The 20,242-nt window shown below is 40.3% G+C and overlaps 1 pseudogene; it reads right to left on the bottom strand.

Annotated features, from left to right (window-relative positions):
- LOC131268266 (uncharacterized) overlaps positions 1-19,947 on the bottom strand; it is a 52,259-nt pseudogene extending 32,312 nt beyond the window's left edge.
- Positions 19,948-20,242: the final 295 nt, after the last annotated feature.

Below are 20,242 nucleotides of genomic sequence, written 5' to 3'. Positions count from 1 at the left end.
GCGTTAAGTAAAAACACCTACCGGTCCATTCATCTTGTCCTTGGCGGGAGACGTAAGAGGTCACGCTGAGGCGAACGTATCTTTTTCGTGCGACCCTTATCTGACTCGATCAACTCACGTACGACTCAACGGGTGTGGTGCATTATGGATGAGGGATACGGTGGTTTTTCCCTGGTTGACACATTGTCCGTTTATCAAAACAAGCTGGCAAAATGAATGTGTTTGGGTTGTCCCGTTTTGTAGCTAAACGCTGTCGGGGTATTTCTTCCATTCCACACACCGAAACGGAAAAGCGAAGCCGACGCCCGACACTGACAAGCTTCCAACCCCGAAATGAGACAGTGGAACACACGACGTTTCTTTTATTTCGACCTCCATTCGACGTTGGAGGCTGACGGGCCAACGCCAGCTACAGCGATGTGTGTACAATGTCCTGCTAGCGTACCAGAAGTTGTCATACAAGCCTCGGTCCTCGATATGGAATCTCTGCTCGTCCCTCATGGAAGCGCATCAAAGTCCGGGGAAAATGAGCCCAGCCGAAGGATTCATTTTTGGCCTTCATCGTTGAGGCTCAACTCGGTAGTAAACTCGGCCATTCGGAGATAACACGGTTTCGAGCGAAAAAGGGGTCACATCAATCCACCTGCAAACGTCGCTTTGGTACTGCAAAAAGAGTTTTTCGCAAGGTTACGAGTCATTCAAAATTTTAATGGAATTTGTTGATGACCTTCACGTCGCGATGGAGGGAAGGCCTCGGCAGAGGGCAGAAGGTGGTGGCTTTTTGGGGATATTTTGGTAATTGGGTATTCATAAAACATGCTAGGGACTCGCCTGCTTCTTCCCAACGGCAAGTTGATTTGTTCCGTCATGGGTTTCCCTTTCGGTTTCGCAATTTTGTATAGCGGCGTTGGTTCAAGTTGGGCTTTTCCACAGTCCAGGAAAAAACGGTGCATTATGGCAAAGAGTCAGCCGATAGTAGGGTGCGTATCTGCTGATGTTCTGCCGTCACGGAACTGCCGTCGCACAACCGTCACGAGGCCACGGCACAACTGTCGGTTCGATGACAGGCTGAGTGCTGGAAAGTTTTCAGCATTCATGATTGACCGCCATTAAACCGAGTCTGCTAAGTATTGGTTTAATTTACGGTAAAATATTGCTCCCGTCTGGTGTGAGCCCATATTTGTTGATGATATGTGTGTGTGTCGGAGAAGGGTGTCAAGTGTGTGGGCATCCGTTTCATTCTCTTGCACGGTCGGGTTTTCCATTTCCTTTTTGGCAAATTTCAACAAAACCAACTAGATCTTTATGATAGAAGCTTCTGGGGTATAGTTTTTTTTTCAACTGGCAACAAATTGGATGACCTCAGAGTGGATTCAAAATATTAGAGGACACAAAATGACGATGAAGAAAAACACAAACCAACAAGTCCACAGAGATGGAGCCCGCTAACGACCGGCGACAAACGACGACGAAACGCTTCGATAACGATCTCATTCGCCTGCGCTCTGCCAACGCCGACGGAAACGCAATTTTCCACCCAATGGCCAAAAATACCTGCGACACCCGGCACCGACACTTTCCCCACCCGTTTCGGCCATTTCATCACCCTGCACTGGTACGCGTTTTTCCCGGTAAGGTTCTGACCTTCCAGGAAAACGTTGCAAGGATACGCTCGAGAGATAATCACTCGTATTGTTTTGTTTTATATGGCGATTCGTGTTTGTTTTTCTCTTATCGCTTTTCTCCCTCCCATTGCTTCTCCTCAGTAGGCTTAACCGCCAGGCAATGACAAAAGGGACGCCGTGCCCGGATACTGCGTGCGCATGGTGGGAAATCCTTCAACTTCAAGCCGGCGGGGTGTGCGCCCGAATCCAACGTAGAAGGGGAACGCGGGTGGGGAGGTTTATTTTTTATTTCAATTAGTGATTAGGGAGGCTCCTCAATGGTTTTTATTTGGTTCACAACATTTCAACCCCCAACAGAACCCCACGGGAATAATAGACTGGTTTTCGCACGTCGGACGAGACCATTGTGGTAGCGCTAACAAGGTTGGCTTGAAAATCGAAAAACAAACACACACAGAAGGCAGCGTAAAGACAAAATAACGCGAAACATATTGCGGCTCCCTTCCAAAGCCTCGAATCGAATCGAAACGAAACAATCTTTCACAGCACATTGACACAAACAGAGTATTTCCTGGCAACCGGCAAGGGAAGGGGGTCTGTACACCATTTAACACATCGTTTAGTTCCATGCGTTGGTGTTAGAAAAAGGGTGCTCAGCATAAAATTCCACTAGTTTCCCATCGTGATGGCATTTGTACAATTTTTGTGTTTTGGATAAGTTCAAGCACGAAAATTAAAAGCAGCGGATGGACGCGCCTGACATTTTATAGACTGTCACCATTCTTACCGGGTTTTCATACAGAAAAACATCATGTTTGGTGACTTAGCTCAAAGTAATAGTGACATTGTTCTGCCATAGAGATTGTCTACCATGTTGTCAACAAGATACGTATTTCGCAATTTGAAAAACTTCCAAATACTTTCACAAAAGATTATGAAACAGAATAAAGGAAAATTTGTTGATATACTTCTGGGATATAAATTTATGAATATATAATTACTAAAAAACTTCATTTCTCAGAATGCTAATACTTCCATTCTAAATTTCAGAACTATACATGAAAAAATATCATGTGATGTAGAACAGCTCATAATATTTACGAATATTGCAGGGCAAGTAGAAGCAACTTTTTCCAGAAAATCATAAAATATACACTGCGTCCCAAAATGAAAGCCTCACCCAGTTTTTTCATTCATATGCTATTTTAAATGAACGCAAGGTAAAACAAACGACGAAAACATATTTCCTATTATAACATGTTGGTCAAAAATGTAAAAAATGGAGTGTCCCATAATGATAGCCTCACTTCAAAAATTATTCAAATTTACATAGAAACCCAGTTCCTAGCCACGTCACCACTTGCCAAAAGTGACTTATAAGTTCTTTTCATTTAATTTGTAATTTAATTTGAACATTGGAAGCGGAAAACAACTATAGGAACGAGAAAAAAGTCAAATTGATGCTTATCGATATAATGGCATGTCGAATCGTGAGATTGGTGTGCTAATAAATAGATCCACAAACGTCATTAATGATTAATGACTCTAAACTTCAGAAGTTTCTTGATCGTCTACAAAATCTTTCCTCGCGTGATAATCGGAGGATTTTTTAAGTTGCTTTCAATTCAACCAAAGGTTGCCGAAGGACGAAAAACGATTTCTAATTGAATGTGCACAAAAATGCTGTGTTGCGAGCTTTAAATTCATGTTCTGATATTGTATGAGAGTCCATGAAAAAAGTTTCTGCCCTCAAACTTCACCAAAAAGTCGCTAAGTTGGAGTTTGCTACAGAACATATGACATAGAACAGGGCGCCTCATTTACCCAAGGAGGAGAGGGTCTCGCGGGCCGCATGTGGTGTTATAAACTCACCTTGCACGGTCGGGTATCAAAACAATGTCTTAGCCAGTAGTTTCCCCAGTCCTTAATGCAATAGAAAATGTTTGTGGAAGGCTAGTTCAAGAGATTTATGAAGATGGGAGACATTACGAGACCATCAGTAAATCAGTAAATACACTAGAAAAATTATCGGAGAGCATGCCATCAAGAATTTTTCAAGCAATAAATCGTAATGGAGGACCCATGGATTACTAAATCACGAGTTTTGAATCCAGTTATGCTATTTTTGTTGATAATTTAATCAAAATCCTAAGTGAGGCTATCATTTTGGGACACCACTGATTTTAGTTTTTTGGTACAAAAGGGATTGTCCTCTCGTTTTTTTCAACAATATTTATGCAAAGAAGTCGTTTTATATTTACGAATGTTTGTGAATTTTTTGGAAAAAAAATATATGATCGATATTCGCCCTGCACAAAAAAAAACTAGGTGAGGCTATCATTTTGGGACGCAGGGTATCTCAATTTTTATATCTATTAAATATCAACAAACAGGCATTAAAATTGTCAAAACTTTACGCAAAACATGGTTTTTCTAACCACTTTTTCCATGCAATTTTAGAAACTTAAAAAACATTTAGAACCTCACTAGTATCTATCATTCCAAAAAAACTGTTGCAAGTATCATCAAACAGATGTAGAATTAATCAAATTTGTGTTCAACTCCGAATCATATAAAGTTAGAAACAATGCTTATGATATGACATATTCATGACAAAATATCAATAATTATTAATTCGTGAATCTGCTGTGCAGCATTTGTGAAATGTTGAGTGCATCAACTTTGGACAGGATCAAATTAGGTATACTAAAGTGGTATACTTAAGGTATATTTAAGGTAGTACTTAGGTGTTTTACCTAGTTCAGGACACAATTTCACTCTCATACAGTTTTCTATTAAATTTTTACGTTTAGCCATATAACTCATATTGAACCTACCAAAAACGTTGGTCAACTTTTCCCCTAACGTTGGGTTTTATAAATTTTACAAACTAAAACGGAAAAAATGAAAATAACACAAACACAAATACAAGAAAAAAAAAAACTACAAAACTGTGGCCTCCAGTTGGTAAATTTTTGATTACCTGCAAGATTCCGAGTGCACGTAGAATTGCTGCAGAAGTCATTCAGACTACACAGCAAAAATGTCCGTCCCTGAGGACAGATCTCGCTGCCCATTAAGTAATGATAATACGGTGATGATTTTTGGCAGTGGTAGTATCTGCTCTCGAAAATAGTAAGTATCTTCCTGCATCCCCTTTGTCACAGAGCAATCTCTTTTCCAGGAGACCCCGACACAGTGCGAGAAATCAGGGCTCTTCTTCCGAATAAAGCAAAATCAAGGTGATATATCAAGATTTACGGTAATCCATATCTATTCGGAAAGATAATCTAATCGGAAGGTTGGTACTTCAAGGACAGTCTCCGACTGGTTCTATCAGGCCAGAACCCAGGGCACTGTAGGATTGTTGTGGTCTGAGGGTTCTGGTTTTTTTGTACTCGCCCGCTCCCAGTTGGGGATTTAGGCCTGGAAGGATTATCAGCACAACGAGACGTAACAAAATATCAATGCTCACGCCACTTTGTCTCTTCAATTAAGCCCCTTGATGGATGCAGCAAACTTGTTTTGCCGGCAGTGGACTCTGTTGAGACGTTGGTCGTCGTTTAACGTCGAGTTGTGTGTCAAGTCGCCGTAGGATGAAGCAAAAGGTGGAAAGTTACATCGTTGCGTAAAGTATTACTTATTTTGAAATTATGTTTCTATTATTGCAAAAATCGAGTTAATTTTACGAAAAATAATTTGGTTTCCATTGTTTTCATTGTCCATTAAATCCCTCCGCTCCAGGTAACGTTCCGTAAAGGCCAATCACTCATCGCTGTTGGTGTCCCTCGTGGACTGTTGCTAGAGTGCCAAGCTGTTGGGAAAAGTGGAAACCATTTTCCTATCGGCTTTCCAGTCTGCAGGGTGCGAAAGGGGTTCTGGTGGATAAGTGGACGATTCATTGCACTCGACCTCTCGAGGGGCATCAGAAGCAGCGAGGCTCGATCCCAGTTTCGTATGCGATTAATTATTCATTATCACATGAGTATACGTACGCGAATACCGTCATCAGCGTGATCTTTCGTCCGAACGATGTAACCGTGCTCCAGGGGACGAAATCACCTGCCCTAGTGTATCCCAAGTTTCTCCATGCTGGAGATTGGGAATTTCCTCCGGGTATCCCGTCGTTCGGATTCAGTTGTTCTCCATTCGTAGAGCAACAAAACAGAAAACTGTTTGTGGAAAAGGGCAACCTAGCGAGGGGTTGGGTGAAACAATTCGGTGAAATGAGCTTTTTATTGTCCGAGAAAATTGGAACATTATTACAGTGGCAGCGTCCCCAAGAGACCACTGAACATGATTTCCCTCCGCTCACCGGAAAACGAGGCCTTTGTTCGTTATCGGGAAAGGTGGCCTAAACATCCGGCAGCAGCTGGTCGCATAACGTTTATATGCGAAATGTAGCTAGTGGGATCGTTCACGATAACGGCGGTGGATTTTCAAAAAGTATAAGTATCTATTTCGTTTGTGGACACGACTTGGCAAGTGATGATAAATTGGTAGTGAAGTCCTGGTGAAAAGTTTTTTTATTTTCGAAACTCACCGCTGATGATATTTACTGCAACTTGTTTGTTCGGAAACCGTTCTTGCCATGCCATTCAGAAACTGTTTGTTTCATTTACTATAAAATGTCATCTAAAACATCAACAAATGATTGTGGCCGGCACTTGTTTGCTAATTTTATGTATTTATTTACCGCAAAAGTATCTTAAAGGAATACTCCGGGCATATACAATTAGGGTTTTGTTTAATTTGATTGCTCGGTTAAGAAGCGGAAACAAAGAAGGATTATGTTTACGCTTGAGCATCAGTCATGGTTTCACTTCTTAAGACAAAGTTTATTTAGAAACATTCTGAGATAGCACTAATGGAGTTCAAACTTTATGCATAATTTTTATGTTTATGATGGGTTTTTAGGCTGAAAGATCGAATTTGATAATTATGCACCAAAACCATAGTGAGTTATTTTAAGTGGAATCGTGTACGAGTTCGTATTTAGTTAACTAGAAGTGAAAACTCCACATTTAGTCGAATGTTTATTGTACAACGAAAAGACTGAAGACATTTTTATAATATCATTGGTTTGTAAAACAAGAGCAACGATTTTGTCCATTTTTATGGTCCGCTGTTTTTTTTGGTCCCCTGAACAGCGTATACTTGCTTGTATTTTATGTGTTTGCAATACAGAGTTTGAAATATAAAATAAAGATGGTCTTATTCATAAACAGTGATAAATCAAATCTTCAACAACATCAGGAGGGCTTTAAAATGATACGTTAAAAGATTCAAAAGCGACGGTGTCTATTGGTCAAGTTTTTAAGTGCAATACTTAAACATCACTCAAACGAGATTTAAGTGTAGTGCTTAAACATTACAATTACTTAGTGATAATTTTAACAATTACTCTATCTTGATGAAACCATATTTCGTTCCACGTTTCTTCTTCTTCTTAACTATCTTATAACTCTTAACTAATAAACCCGTGACACACCATGCAGCGCCCATTAGAAGATTTCTGCGCAGATACGCAGATAAAAGCACACACCATGCGCCTTGATGATATTATTCAGGAGTACTGTGATAAAAAGAAAAATGAAAGGTAGTTTCTTACACTCATCATCTTAAAAGAACACTTTCAGTAGATGTGCTGCAAACAATCCCTCAGCTCCGTCGGTATCGTAGCACATAACATACACGGGAAGTCCTGCTTTTCGTCCTCAGACGAGAGAAAACGAAAACGCGCCTTTCCTTCTTCATTAACTCATCACTTTGTCACTTTCCTGAAGAAGGATGCTTTCCAATAGGCGGTAGAAAGTAAAAGGAAATGGCTCTGGTGACAGAAGCTGTATCCGGGTCCGTCGAGCACGTGAGCTGGTTTGCCGTAGGGTTCTAATATAAATTAATGATCAAAACCATAAATAAATTAGGAAAGATAACATTGTGTTGAACGAACGGGAGCCGAAGTGCTAGCGTGCGAGCCTGTAATCTTGCCACAAGCAGCAGAATGTATGTCACATTGTCGTCAATACTTTAAGGCTTAAGATGGAAAAAACACAACTTTCCGATTCAATCAAACCTGCAAAACTCTAGGTCTGAGGTTTGGGATACAAGTGAGAGGAAGTGAGGAAAATTGGGTATTTTAGTGGAAAAATAACTGCCTCTGGAAGGTGTTGTAAACCCAAAACATGTCCGATAAGGATGACTTTTTATATCGATCCAGTGGATTGTTTTCCAATTAATATTGTTTTCATTGGAACATGGACAGCCTTAACCATCAATGTTTCCTAAAAGCTTCACGCCTTGGAAGAAATGCATGGACTCGAGCTTTTCTCGAGAAAGGAGCAAAGGAAAAAATATAACGAGAGAACAATAAGGTAGACCTTTTACTCCGTGAAAAAATTCTGGGAACAATCGGTTATGAAATGCTTCATGCGATGATACGCGTCGAGACCTCTTTCTCTCTTTCCACTCCCGAGAAGGAATGATTTTGCGGAAAAATTCCGTAAGCTTTGACTGCTTAACTACGCACGAATGCTTTAAATATTTTAACTGTTGACAGTGTTCAGATTTAATCGCGTGCTAGATTTCACCACTCGTCAATAGGTTTATGATTTCCAGTTTCACAAATCCCTCCCACCATTTCCTAACCAAAGCCAATGGAAAGGTCCGGAGAAAAAGCGAACTCCTCTCAAATGGAGCTCGCGATGGACTCCGCTGACAGTTTCATTAATTTTAATGGCATAAATAATGAATCAATTTATATGTATGAGTGATATGACGGATTAATGATTCATTAGTTTGAACTTGTTATTTTGAGTGGCTCCCATTGTTTATTGCCAGCACTTGGGCAGATGTTTTGCAATGGCGGTGGCGTCAATACCCGTTCAGAAATCGAAAAAGACCAAGTGAAGGAACATGAACATAAGAAGAGCAAGCAAAACGAAAATAAAGACTGTTGGCACACACATTTTTCATGAAGCATACCATCCTATATTCTCTCATCAGCAGGATAAGCATGTTGTTCAAGGGTGAAATGAGCTTTGTAGTGACTTTGAAAATATGACCTTGTGAAAATGTTTTCCGAGGACTTGATTGGAAAAACGTCAACCAGCTTCTGTTAGCGTCGGCCGACGTTGACAATGTACTTATTAGTTTATAAGCCCTTAGAATGCTTATGATTGCGTTTGCAGGAAGGTTTTCAGTTTTTTCCATGTCGTGAGCGTTTCCAGAAAGACTGGCAATGGTGATAAGAGCAGTTTTATACTTTTTGAACAACAACATCCATCTTGTAATTTGCTTTGCATCCATTTTTTTTGCGTTTCCGGTGGCCCATGTCCGTTTGCCGTATGCAAATGAGCAAAGGTATTCAAATTGCGCATCGCTTGACTTCAAAAATTGAGCAAAATGTAGCCAACGATGGTGGAACCTAGATAGCTACGCGCTTTCCAACCATTCAAATGGAATGGCTTATTTTGAGTTCCTTGCAGTTTGCTACCTGCGGCGGGTCCGCATCAATCACGAGCGTTACAGTCCGCCGGAGAAAATGGTCAGACTATAAATCAACATGTCATAACATCCATCCGCTGCTATTAATAAAATCCAAGCGGCTTGAAGGATGGCGTCAATTTTGGATGTGGGTGAACCATGTTGAGCGATCATTTTGAAAATAAAAATAAATTCCCTACTAATGGGGTGTGACGAGTGTTTCATTTACTAGAAACAAAAGATAGATTGTAAATAGGTGTGGGAGAAAACATAAAAAGTATTTTCCTCAAAACTATTGTCAAAAAGTAATTTGAGAAAGTTGTAATTTGTTCATAACCAAACCATAAATAACCAAACTCATTCTTTTTCTCTACAAAAACACTCTAATTTAGAAACCATTTTAAAAAGAGTAGTCGCGAAGTGGTAAAGTAATACATATGCGGACGTTAAACGGTCGATAAACGAATAGAAAATAAATCATGGTCGGAAGCATCGAGACGTGACGAATTTCGGGGAAATGCTTCTCAGTTAATTGTAATAATCTTGTTAAAAATCAATCATTCCTCCATAATGGACTGCACTGACGAAAGAGCGATGGCAGGTCCCTTATTGCGTGCGTATGTGCGACATCAGATATCGGTTGGCGAGTGGAGTTGTCCAAATGCCTTCCAACGCGCAACGCACCCCCCGATCAACCCTCGCGCTTTGGTTGCTCAAATACGTTACACACATCCCCAACTACTCTAGTTTTCTTCTTCAAACGTCGGGTCGAAGACGGGGTGGAATAGGGGATCGCATGAAACTACGTCATAAAACTCGCTCCCTTCGGTTTTGAGTCCGTTTTCCGTTCTGGCCACCCGCACGCAAGAGGGTTAGATGGAGGGTAACCGATGGCGTTATGGCACGTTGGCATGTTTGTTTGAGTCGGAACGGAAGCCGGCCCGAAGGAACGATGAGCTGAAAGGTGAAGAAGGAAGGCAAGTACAAAAGTCAAGAGGGGGAGAGTAAATGAGTGCAGTTAAGGAGGCTTTAGAGCACTTCGGACGAGATAAAGCAGTGACAGGATGGGAGACGGGTACTCGCGGTCTCTAGTAGACATAACAATGCAGCCATAAGAAGGAAACTGCAGTTGTGGTGCTTGGCGATGGAGAAGATTATGATGGTGTATAATTTTTTATCACACACAGCTACGCAGAGAGAGAAAAAACTGTGGTTTTTCCATGAGGAACATGCAATAAATGACAATCAATACGGAAACTTCATCTATTTACCCAGTGAGGAAACAGTCATTGGAAAATAATGACTAGGTATGTGCTGTGTTTACCTTTGCTTTATTCAATGGAATTGATAGTTTTTAAATTCACATTTTACGATACGATTTGTTGAGTGCCAACCTTGTCGCTTCAAATGAGGTATGTTTAATTAAGCTAAAGTGGAAAGAAAAATTACTTTTTCACTTTAATTATTTTTAATATTATTTAATGAATGATGAATGATTGTGAAAGATTGATTTCATTTCATTTCATCCCCAATTAGGAATTCCTCAAGTAAAAGAAAGCTTGATGGGCCTTCAAACATCCAATTTGTTTTCTTCTCCAAATGTAATATGATCCAATTTATTCTTCAAATTTATCATCATAGTTCAAGTTTAATATATGTGGGCATTTTACTTGCAGTACGTGATCAATAACTTAAGCATTTTATTTTTGGTTAGCCATTTACCAGTTTCAGTTTTAAAACAGCATCGTTCATAAAGAGAAACATTTCATACTAAAATAACATAATATAAAGCCGTGTAGTCACAGTAACAATGTCATCAGAGCGACCTAGCTTCAGAGGAGAAACATCGGTTCGGTTTGAGGAACAAAATTTAAATTAAATCGAAAAGTGTGCTACATTGCAACACGAATTCGTTACGCCACATCGTAAATCCTACCGCCTAAGAAGTCCTTTCAGAGCGCACCCAAGTTGGGTGACGACTTGTGAAGAAACCCAGCCGAAAAATCTGCCAAACCGAAACACAGAATTTCCTTTTCTCCATTGTCACTCATCACGGCGCAGAGGAGCTTTTCCTTTGATGTTGACACTTTCATGATTTTTTTTGCTGCTGTTAACCACTGGCTTAGGGTTTCCAGTAGTTTCTGATTACGAAATTAAAACGGTTAACCGTTTTATATAGAGTTTCATTTTTCCGTCGCTAAAGTCTGGGGTTTGGGGCGAACAAAATGTTGATGCGGTAGCGCTTTTGAAAGCAGTCAGGTGAGAAGTGTTTCAAGTTTCAACTTTTGTTTTTCACGTCAACCCAAACGTGATTTGTCTTTAATTTAAAAGTTAACCGTTCTCGTGGTCGTGATTACTTTAAAAGTAAGTTATCGGCTTTTGAGAACTTTGAGGAATGTTTCTTGGATAAGAGTGATTTAAAAAATCAACTCCTCTTAACATTTTTTCTGGCGTAAGAGTATCCATAAAGTGTGTTTCGATGAACGTTGCGTGAGAAGCAGCGAAGTGATGAGCCGTCAATGAATGAGTCGCCATGAAGAAAGAGTACCGTCAGGACTTCCAGGAAGCAAGTAAGGACAGCGACCAAACGACTCACAGTACACTTCCCGTAACAAGCTTAACCCGTTTAACATTTGTCGCAACAGATGTTGAAACTATCATCTAAAAATAAAACCGAACAATCGATTCCTGAACCGGAACACGGCCAATCGACAGCATAATGGAGTGAAAGGAACCTACCCTCAAGGATCGGAAAGGACGAAAGGACTCCAGATGGTGGTTTTCGTCGGTGGTGCAATCGTTTTGCGGTCAGTACAGTCAAGGGCGACAATTTGTTTCGACATTGCAGTAGTTGGCCGGCGTAGATGCGTAGATGTAGTTCTCTTTCGTTTCAAAGAACGCAAGGGCTTTACGAGATCCTCGAGGCTATACTGCAACCGCAGTGAAATTCAATAAAGAAAGGGATTGCCAAACGATGAGAACCAGGAGGAAAGGGATCATAATAGGCAAGCAGATGGTTTGGCATAGCCGGCCGGGCTTAGGAGAAATCTATTTGACTTTTTGTTGCTTCCGGTGAATTTGTTGTGTCTATATGCTACTGTTCGATACAGCCAAATGCCTTACACCGATAGATATGTTTGGATTGATGAAAACCCTGTTTGTTCAACATGTTAAAAATTTTCATGCCTCTTTAAACTGTACAGATGAGGGGAAAATGTGAAAATTTAAGATTGAAGTGAGAAAAAGTCAGATAAAGCCAAAGAAAAATGTTGTTTGCCATGAGAAACAAGTAAATGAAATAAAATGTAACTATTACTTTAAGAGTTTTGTTGAATCCTAATGTATATTTTAAGTTTTTTTATTTTATTTTTTCAGAAAGAACGGCCTGGCCGTATTGCTGTATATTTTAAGTAAATGCCCATAAAAATAGCTTCAGAAATGAAAATAAAATAAAAAAACATGGTGAGCATCTCATTGGGAATTCGTGATGATTTGATATGTGGTGATGTTAGTGCAGAAAATAGTACTTGTATCATGAAATTGTAAAATTTGAAGAACATAACCATTTGAAACAAATTTATGTAACATTATCGACCTCTGTATCTCAGTTTCCTAGCCCGCAAGGCCCGTGTCAATGGCAATCGAATCCCGACATATAGAGTAGATGAGGCAAGATAAGCGGCTAAATGAGACAAATTGAAGCCACCAGAAGCCATAAATGGAGCTGTGATTAAATGTAGTTATATTTTCCCCGTAACGATCCTTGCTAGCGGTCAATCTGTTCCGCGTCCATGGCATGGTCGTCCCCTTGGTGACGACATAAAATTGCCACTGGACGAAGTAAGGGTAGTTCGAACCCTACTCCGCTTTGACCATCCCTCGGATGAATACACAATGTTTGTGGTCTATCGGTGCAGTTAATCAAACGCAAAATTGTATCGTTTTCCGGAAAATCCCTGGTTTCCCTCGCCCTACGTGCAATCACAAATTTGATTATGTTCGAAGCGTACACCCGATGGACGGTTGAAATGTGGAAAAATAAACTGCCACAACCGTACGGGAAAATGAGAGATTTTTTTCCGTCGATAAATTAAATCGTTAATACGCACCAACGGCGGAGTTTCCCAAACGAGCCTATCCGACGATTATCAACATCAGTGCGCCGTTGGGTATGGGATTCGGTAAAGTGTAGTACGGTGTAGGTATCATCATGTCGCGAACGGGATAATGGCTTTGAGAACTACGCTACGAGCGCACAGAATAAAGCGATATGAATCGCAAATATCCATGTCAAGTATGTGTGCGAATCGAAGTAGAAGATCTAATCAAACAAACGACAATATTACGTACTGCTACCGTATGGCAAAAAGCAACTAATGTAGGGTTTCCGTTGTGCCCCATTCCTATTGTTGTTCTCTTCTATTCCAATAGACATCGCAGCGCACGTCAACTAAAGAAAACCGATAAATTTATCAGATTACAGATAGTGACTTTTGTTTGCAAGTTGGGCCGAGGATTTTTTCTCTCTCGTTGCCATTAACCCCGCACTCAGAAAAGCAGAACAAATAGACTGCCTCCGACTCTTTGCGAGACGTTGTTGGATGGAGATAGGGAAACTGTTTTCAGCTGTTAGAAAAAATCTATTCTACGGCGAAACCATACGTCTGAGGGTTACGAGCGAGGACAATGGCATCAAACGACTCGCCGCGAAGTTTATCCACATCCTGGCCACATCAAAGAGAAGGGGTGGAAGGCAATGAATTTTCCGACAGTGCAAGTGAGTAGCAGCAAGCTTGCCGCTATGCCATGTCGATCCATTTTTGCGAACAGGGAGGAACAATTCCGTACGAGATTGCATTCATTTTCTTTACTCGGCCAAGTCTTCGGAAGCAAAATGGGAGCGTTTCATGTGTTTCATTTCTTCGAGGGAAAACCTCCGGAAGCATGAGGCAAGCAGCATTTCAAACGAGGTCGAAGCAACAATTTTCAAGGCTAGGATTTGAACGGCGTTGATTTCTGTTTTTTCAGCTGATAAAGTTTCAACAGAGCTTTGGTATGAATATTTATCAGCCACCCTTTCCCGGTTGATGGAAAAGCAAACGTACAAGTTTTTCTATTGATGAACTTCTCCGTGCTTCCAAAATATGGGTTAGTTTTTCCCCGGGGGTCAGTCACACAAGACATAATTCAAAGGAGCTGGGGAAGTAGCGAAGAATATCGGCGGGAAGCGCTCGATGGGTAACGAAAACCGTAAGACGCACTTTAAACGTCATCGAACCTCGAAGCGCTTGCAAATAAGCTTTTGCGTCATTGACATAGATTTGCATTGAAGCGTACTCTTGACAATAGTTTGTTTTTAACCAGCAACAAATAAATTAGCTTCTATAAAGAATGAAAGGACACGGCATTAATGGAACAAAAATAGTGGTGGAAGAAACTCTTATATTGCAAGTGGTTCTTGTTGACGTAAAGTATGACCATAACTAAATTGAACCAAAGAAAGCGCGCTACTGTGGCGCCTCTAGTGGCGTCAGCCCGAAACTAATATTTTTAGTAGTATTAGTAAACAATAACAATGAAGTTGTGAAAGTTTCAGACCTGTACTAATTTTTTTCGCTAAATGCCGTATAATGGAAATTGATCGACCAAAAATAGCTCCGCACAAATCACTGGAAAACCAAGGCAATTGAGCAAATTGAATAAGCCGGGAACCCATAAAAAAAAAACAATAAAAATGACAAGTATTTTTCTTTTGTACAATTATGCATAACGATTGTTATAAAAATAGGTTTTTAGTATTCAAGTGTTCACTGTTCTTATAAATTCACGTATTTTGTGTTTTGGTTCCTGCATTAGCGCTCGTATCGTGGAAAGGGACACCGTTTTCGCAACGTCCGTTCACTTCTTCTTGCCAAGAACATCTCTAACTGTTCCAACACTTCGTCTAAACTGAAGTTTTGTGATTGCCCAGAGTTTTTCGATGGGGTGAAACTCTGGGAAATTTGGTTTTGGTACCAAGTGGATATTATTGGTCCAGTACCACTCCAAGACCACCTTGGAATAATGGCAGGTCGAAAAATCAGCAAAATACTTCATGTGAATTTATAGGAACAGGGAACATGTAAATAGTAAAAACCTATTTTTAAAACTAACCTTATGTATAACTGTGCAAAAGAAAAATACTTTTAATTTTTCTTTGCTTTTATTATGGATTCCCGGCCTTGTCAATCTGTCCACCGGCGCTCCAGTGATTTGTGCGGAGCTATTTTCGGTCGATCAATTTCCATTATTTGGCATTTCGCGAAAAAAAATAGTACAGGTCTGAAACTTTCACAACTTCATTGTTACTATTTACTAATACTACTAAAAATATTAGTTTCTGGCTGACGCCGCTAGAGGCGCTACAGTAGCGCGCTTTCCTTGGTTCAATTTAGTTTTGGTCATACTTTACAACTTTTGAGAATAAAGTAGAGAGATTAACGATTGAAAAACATTTCCTCGGACTAAAATGGGAAGTTACAACAGTTTTGGAAGAAGGAAAAAAGCTCTCGCCCATTTATACTTTTATTTTGTTCGTTTTTTTTTAATATTCATTTCGAATAATTCAATTGAATTCCAGCTAGTTGAACATATGATTTAAGAAAAATGTAATGCAACTGTAATAATTTTTATGAATTAATGATTCATTCATAGCAATAATTTGATATGGGTTTCCATAGCAATTATATTCCTACGCGAAAAACAATTTCAGCTTAAATGAAGTTTAAGATTGATCTCGGTTAAGCGTGAATTATTTTAATTTTCGCTTCCATTCTCTTTATGGTCTTTACAACCACCACTATAAGGGTCGCATTTATGTGTTGTGAATGCTTTGATTTATGGCGAGAGATATTCGGTGCCTTTTCTTTTTCCTGTTTGACTGCCATGTGTTGTGGATACGTGCGATGCTATCGTGTGGGGTTCAACGGATCGCTGATCTCATGAATTTTTCGTCCAAGATGGCGCCAGACTGACAAACGTAAACCGAATTAATGAACGTGATGCGAGATCTGCCGTGGCCGATATCTTAACCGAATGATTTATCGACATTTGATTTCGTCCAACGAGATGAGTCACGAAATGTCTAGAAACGAGTCGTGCGAGGTATTCGGGAGCGTTTTTCCAAAGTTTTGTTGACGGGGGTGGAAATTCTTATGATAAATGTTCTTAGGGACATCGTTATGGAAATTTTATGATCCACTTGTCGGTGAAATAGGCGAAATGTCTTCTGTGCAATCGTACGGCAAATGTTAGGAAAGAAAGAGAGATAAAAAAAAGAACTTTCTAGCGTTCATAATAAAGCTAAACTCAAACCCGTGCCCGACACGCTCAACTTCTGGTCCATTCTGGGATGACGTGTTTCGATGAAGTTTTCCGGTGAGAAACATTAAATAAATTAGGTGAGCACGAACGGAAGGAGGAAACCAAACTTAAAAAAATCTACCGATAATAATGATATTTTCCGAAGAATTTGTGCTTCAAAGAAGGATGGATTGTTCCACAGACTGAGTTTCACCTCTATGCTGTTTTTCTGCAGAGGCATGAGGTGTTTCTAGGGAGGATAAGAAAAGATGGCAAATAGCATATATAGCTGATCATCGTACACGTTTTGGAGGTTTGTCCCCGCTTATCACTATGTGTCGCTAATTTAACTCAGTATGTGATCTCTTCGAGCCGGGCATCACACGTGTTCGGTTTGTCAACCGTCTTCGCAACTCCCGCAGCCATTTATAATTCCTTATCTCTGACGTGAAACGTGTAATTAACCATACTGTAATTGTAATCAACCGAGTACCAAAATTCGAGGGGGCTACACAGCCTGTCGAATCAATGAATGAAAAAATAAAAAATAAAGTAATTAAAAAAAACACGACAGTTTTAGTATTTCAGTTAAATATACTTCAAAACTCCGGAACTCCGCCTTGCGTTGGCGTAAACATTGCATAGTGTGGTGGTATTCTCAAGCCGGGTCTCAAATGCAAATATTGGCATTTTAAAAATAATCGATTTTGAAACTGAAAATTTCTCTTTCATCTACAACTCATTTTGAAATAATTAACGATTATGAAACACTTGGACACACAAATTCGTCAGAACCTTTAATAAAATTCGTGACATTTCAGATATGGTCAAACAAACTAAACAAACATCAGTCATCAGTGGAAACTGTACTGCACACAGGTATCAGCAATTTGCATAAGCTACCGAAGCGGTGCTCCATTTGCTGAATCGGTTGAAGCCGGGCTTTCTGCATTGCGCTCTTTCCACGGCTTTGGAGCTCACAACTGACACTAGCACACACAATGCCGGCTAATTTGAAATGCAAATATTTTAACGTTACGTGCACACTGGAAGCCCAGACGAAAAGAAGAATCGGTCGAAAGAGAGCAGAGAGATGCGCTTACCGGAAGGTCATGTACGCCTTGAAAAACATCTGCATCAGAGCACCTTTCCCCAATGGGTCCATTGTTTGACGATGCAAATGCATCTTCTTCCGGGTCCAATGGTGAGACTGCCACTTCTATCTGTTGTCATGGGAAGTATCGTTCTAGCGGAGGGAACAAGCGCATACGAACGCAAGCGGTCGTAGCGACATCCAAGGAGCGGACACGTAGGAGTCCTGGAGGCCACGGGAGCGTCACACGTCACCCACCCGTCGTTTCGATTAAATGCCAATGAAAATTGGTCGATAATGGTCTTTAAATTTACTTTTCACTGAGGCTTCGTGCTGCAATGCATAAGTTGCATTCGATGAAGCGCAATGCTGCAAAAGCAACATTTGGATATAGCAAAAGCCACAAGGCCACCAATCACTGAGTAAACCATTTATACGATTTTTGAACGTTACTGGTTGTGGTTGAGGTCATTTCGTACATTTCAGTGCGCCACACACGCATTCCAAGGGATTGATGTCACACTGACATGCATGAAGAATTGTAAACCCTTCTAGACAATGTTAGCCGTACCCGAGACGACATTGACTCGACTCGATGGCGTACGATCGATGATACACATCGATTACGAACCAAAGACGCTCTGAGAAAACGCAAACAAAAGTTGATTAAGAGTAACGACGGCAACGGTTCTACGAAAGGCAAGGTTTATCCTCCGCCACATCTTCGGAGATTTCGATCCATCCACGTCCTGATCCCAGAGGACCATGTACAGCTTAGCACAACTTGGACACCGGGTTTGGTGAAGCTTGATGCTTTTCGAGGATTGGGCGGTGGGTGGATGTTTATCATCGAGAAGTCCGATGCAACATCCGATCGTACTGAGGCAACTCTGTTGACTTTTGATTAGGTTATTGGAATCACTATCTCAAGCATTTCCCGCGAGGGAATTCTTTTCAAAGCTGAGTGCGAGAGAGAAGAAGACGTCCAGGATGGAGGCTGATTACCCATTACGTGCTCGGAAGCAGGAGCACATTGACAAATTGTAATCGACCCAAAGGCCGGTAGCAAATTGATAACATGTTATCCACAATTACGGGTCGGTTGACAGATCTTTCGAGCAACACATATTCCAAGTCGAGCAACACATCACAAATATCGAAAAGGTTGACGAGCTTGGCACGTTTGAGGAAAGGAAATAACAAAAGAAACACTCACTTCGTTAGTAAACAGCTCACTAACTGTTGTAGAAATATAAAAATCTTGCCAAAAATCTACAAAACGTCGTCTTATTACAAACGCTTTTAGCAAGAGCGTTTATTTGTTCTTAAGTTTTTTTCCAAATTTTGTGAGAGAGGAGTTTGGGATTAATGGATTGTTTAAGAAAATCATATCAAGCCCAACAAATCTTCTTGTTAAAACAATTGTTATTGTGAATTAAGAATTTTTATTCACAATAGTTTTGTGACCGTATTACAGATAACGGATAGTGATGTGGCTTATGGTCAATTACAAGAAGATTTAAGCTACCACAGTATAAAATACTTTTATTCCTGTTTACTATTTGGCATAGAAGATTTCCGAATTTTAAAGTTTTTTAATTTGTTTCATTTATTCGGTCGAATTATTCGAACGTAACAGGATACGTTTTAATTCCAAATCTAAAACAGACACAACGTTTCTTAGCTATCAGGTGTCCTAGGCATATGTTGGCCGCTTGTCATCAACGAAATCCTGGCTGATTGGGAATGTTTTTGTCATCAAGATTAGTGGTGATGTTACATTAAAGTTATTATTTTCTAACGAAATCAAATGTAATGTCACGATGAAAAAATCTTCTTAGCTTGGAATTTTATTCAAATGCCACACAACATTGCTACTTAACACACTAGGTAGTTGTTGTATCTGTAAAAGTCATAAAATCGCAAACTCCCTTCTTTTTTTCCTTTTTTCTGACCCAACTTTCGGGAGGAGTCGTTCTTTGGAGATGTTGAAACCAGTGCTGTCAATAAGGTATTGTTTGTTTCGAACCATTGCGTCTCCGAGTCGTAGCTTAGTTTTTGTTATCTTTTGACTCGATTCTTTTTCGTTTGATTTCATTGCTTTGACCGATCAAGAAGCTGGCAGCCGAACGTACATCAATCAAACGTCTCGCGCAGATGTGGACACATGAGAAGAGCATACCATTTTGCCAAGGTCCGAAGTATTTGGAAAAATTCCTTTCCCATTCCTTCGCTCTCTCGAAAGCCCTAGTATATGTACACAAGCAACGGAAACTTTTGCTTTCCAGCCCCCTGAGTCCTGGGTGATGAATAATGGAATGATAAATATTTGTTTTTCTTACCGTAAGCAGTTTCTTGTCTGAAACCAGAGAACAGCAAAATATGGCAGATGTAGCAGGCCATATTTGCTGCCTTTTTGTTGTTTGGCAGGTTGCGCCCCTCCTTCGGCAAGTGTTCCAGGTTTGGGTGTTTTTCGTATTCCTTTATGGGAAACAATAGACTTCTTTTCGATGCTCTGGCACTTTCCACTGATGCACTACACACATTCGTTACACTTTAGTAGATGTTTCTGGGCGCTTTTGTGAAACGTAATTTCTTCTCCCAGGTGGAATGCTTAGAGGGCTTTTTAAGGTTTGTTTTCCGTGTTAGGTGTTTTGTGTTTTCCCACTGAAGAAAACAAATTTCCCAACTAATTGCG

Source organism: Anopheles coustani, chromosome 3 (assembly GCF_943734705.1).
Source record: "Anopheles coustani chromosome 3, idAnoCousDA_361_x.2, whole genome shotgun sequence".
Lineage (NCBI taxonomy): Eukaryota > Metazoa > Arthropoda > Insecta > Diptera > Culicidae > Anopheles > Anopheles coustani.
Note: the sequence above shows the minus strand (reverse complement) of the source record. Positions and strands in the feature narration are given on the sequence as shown.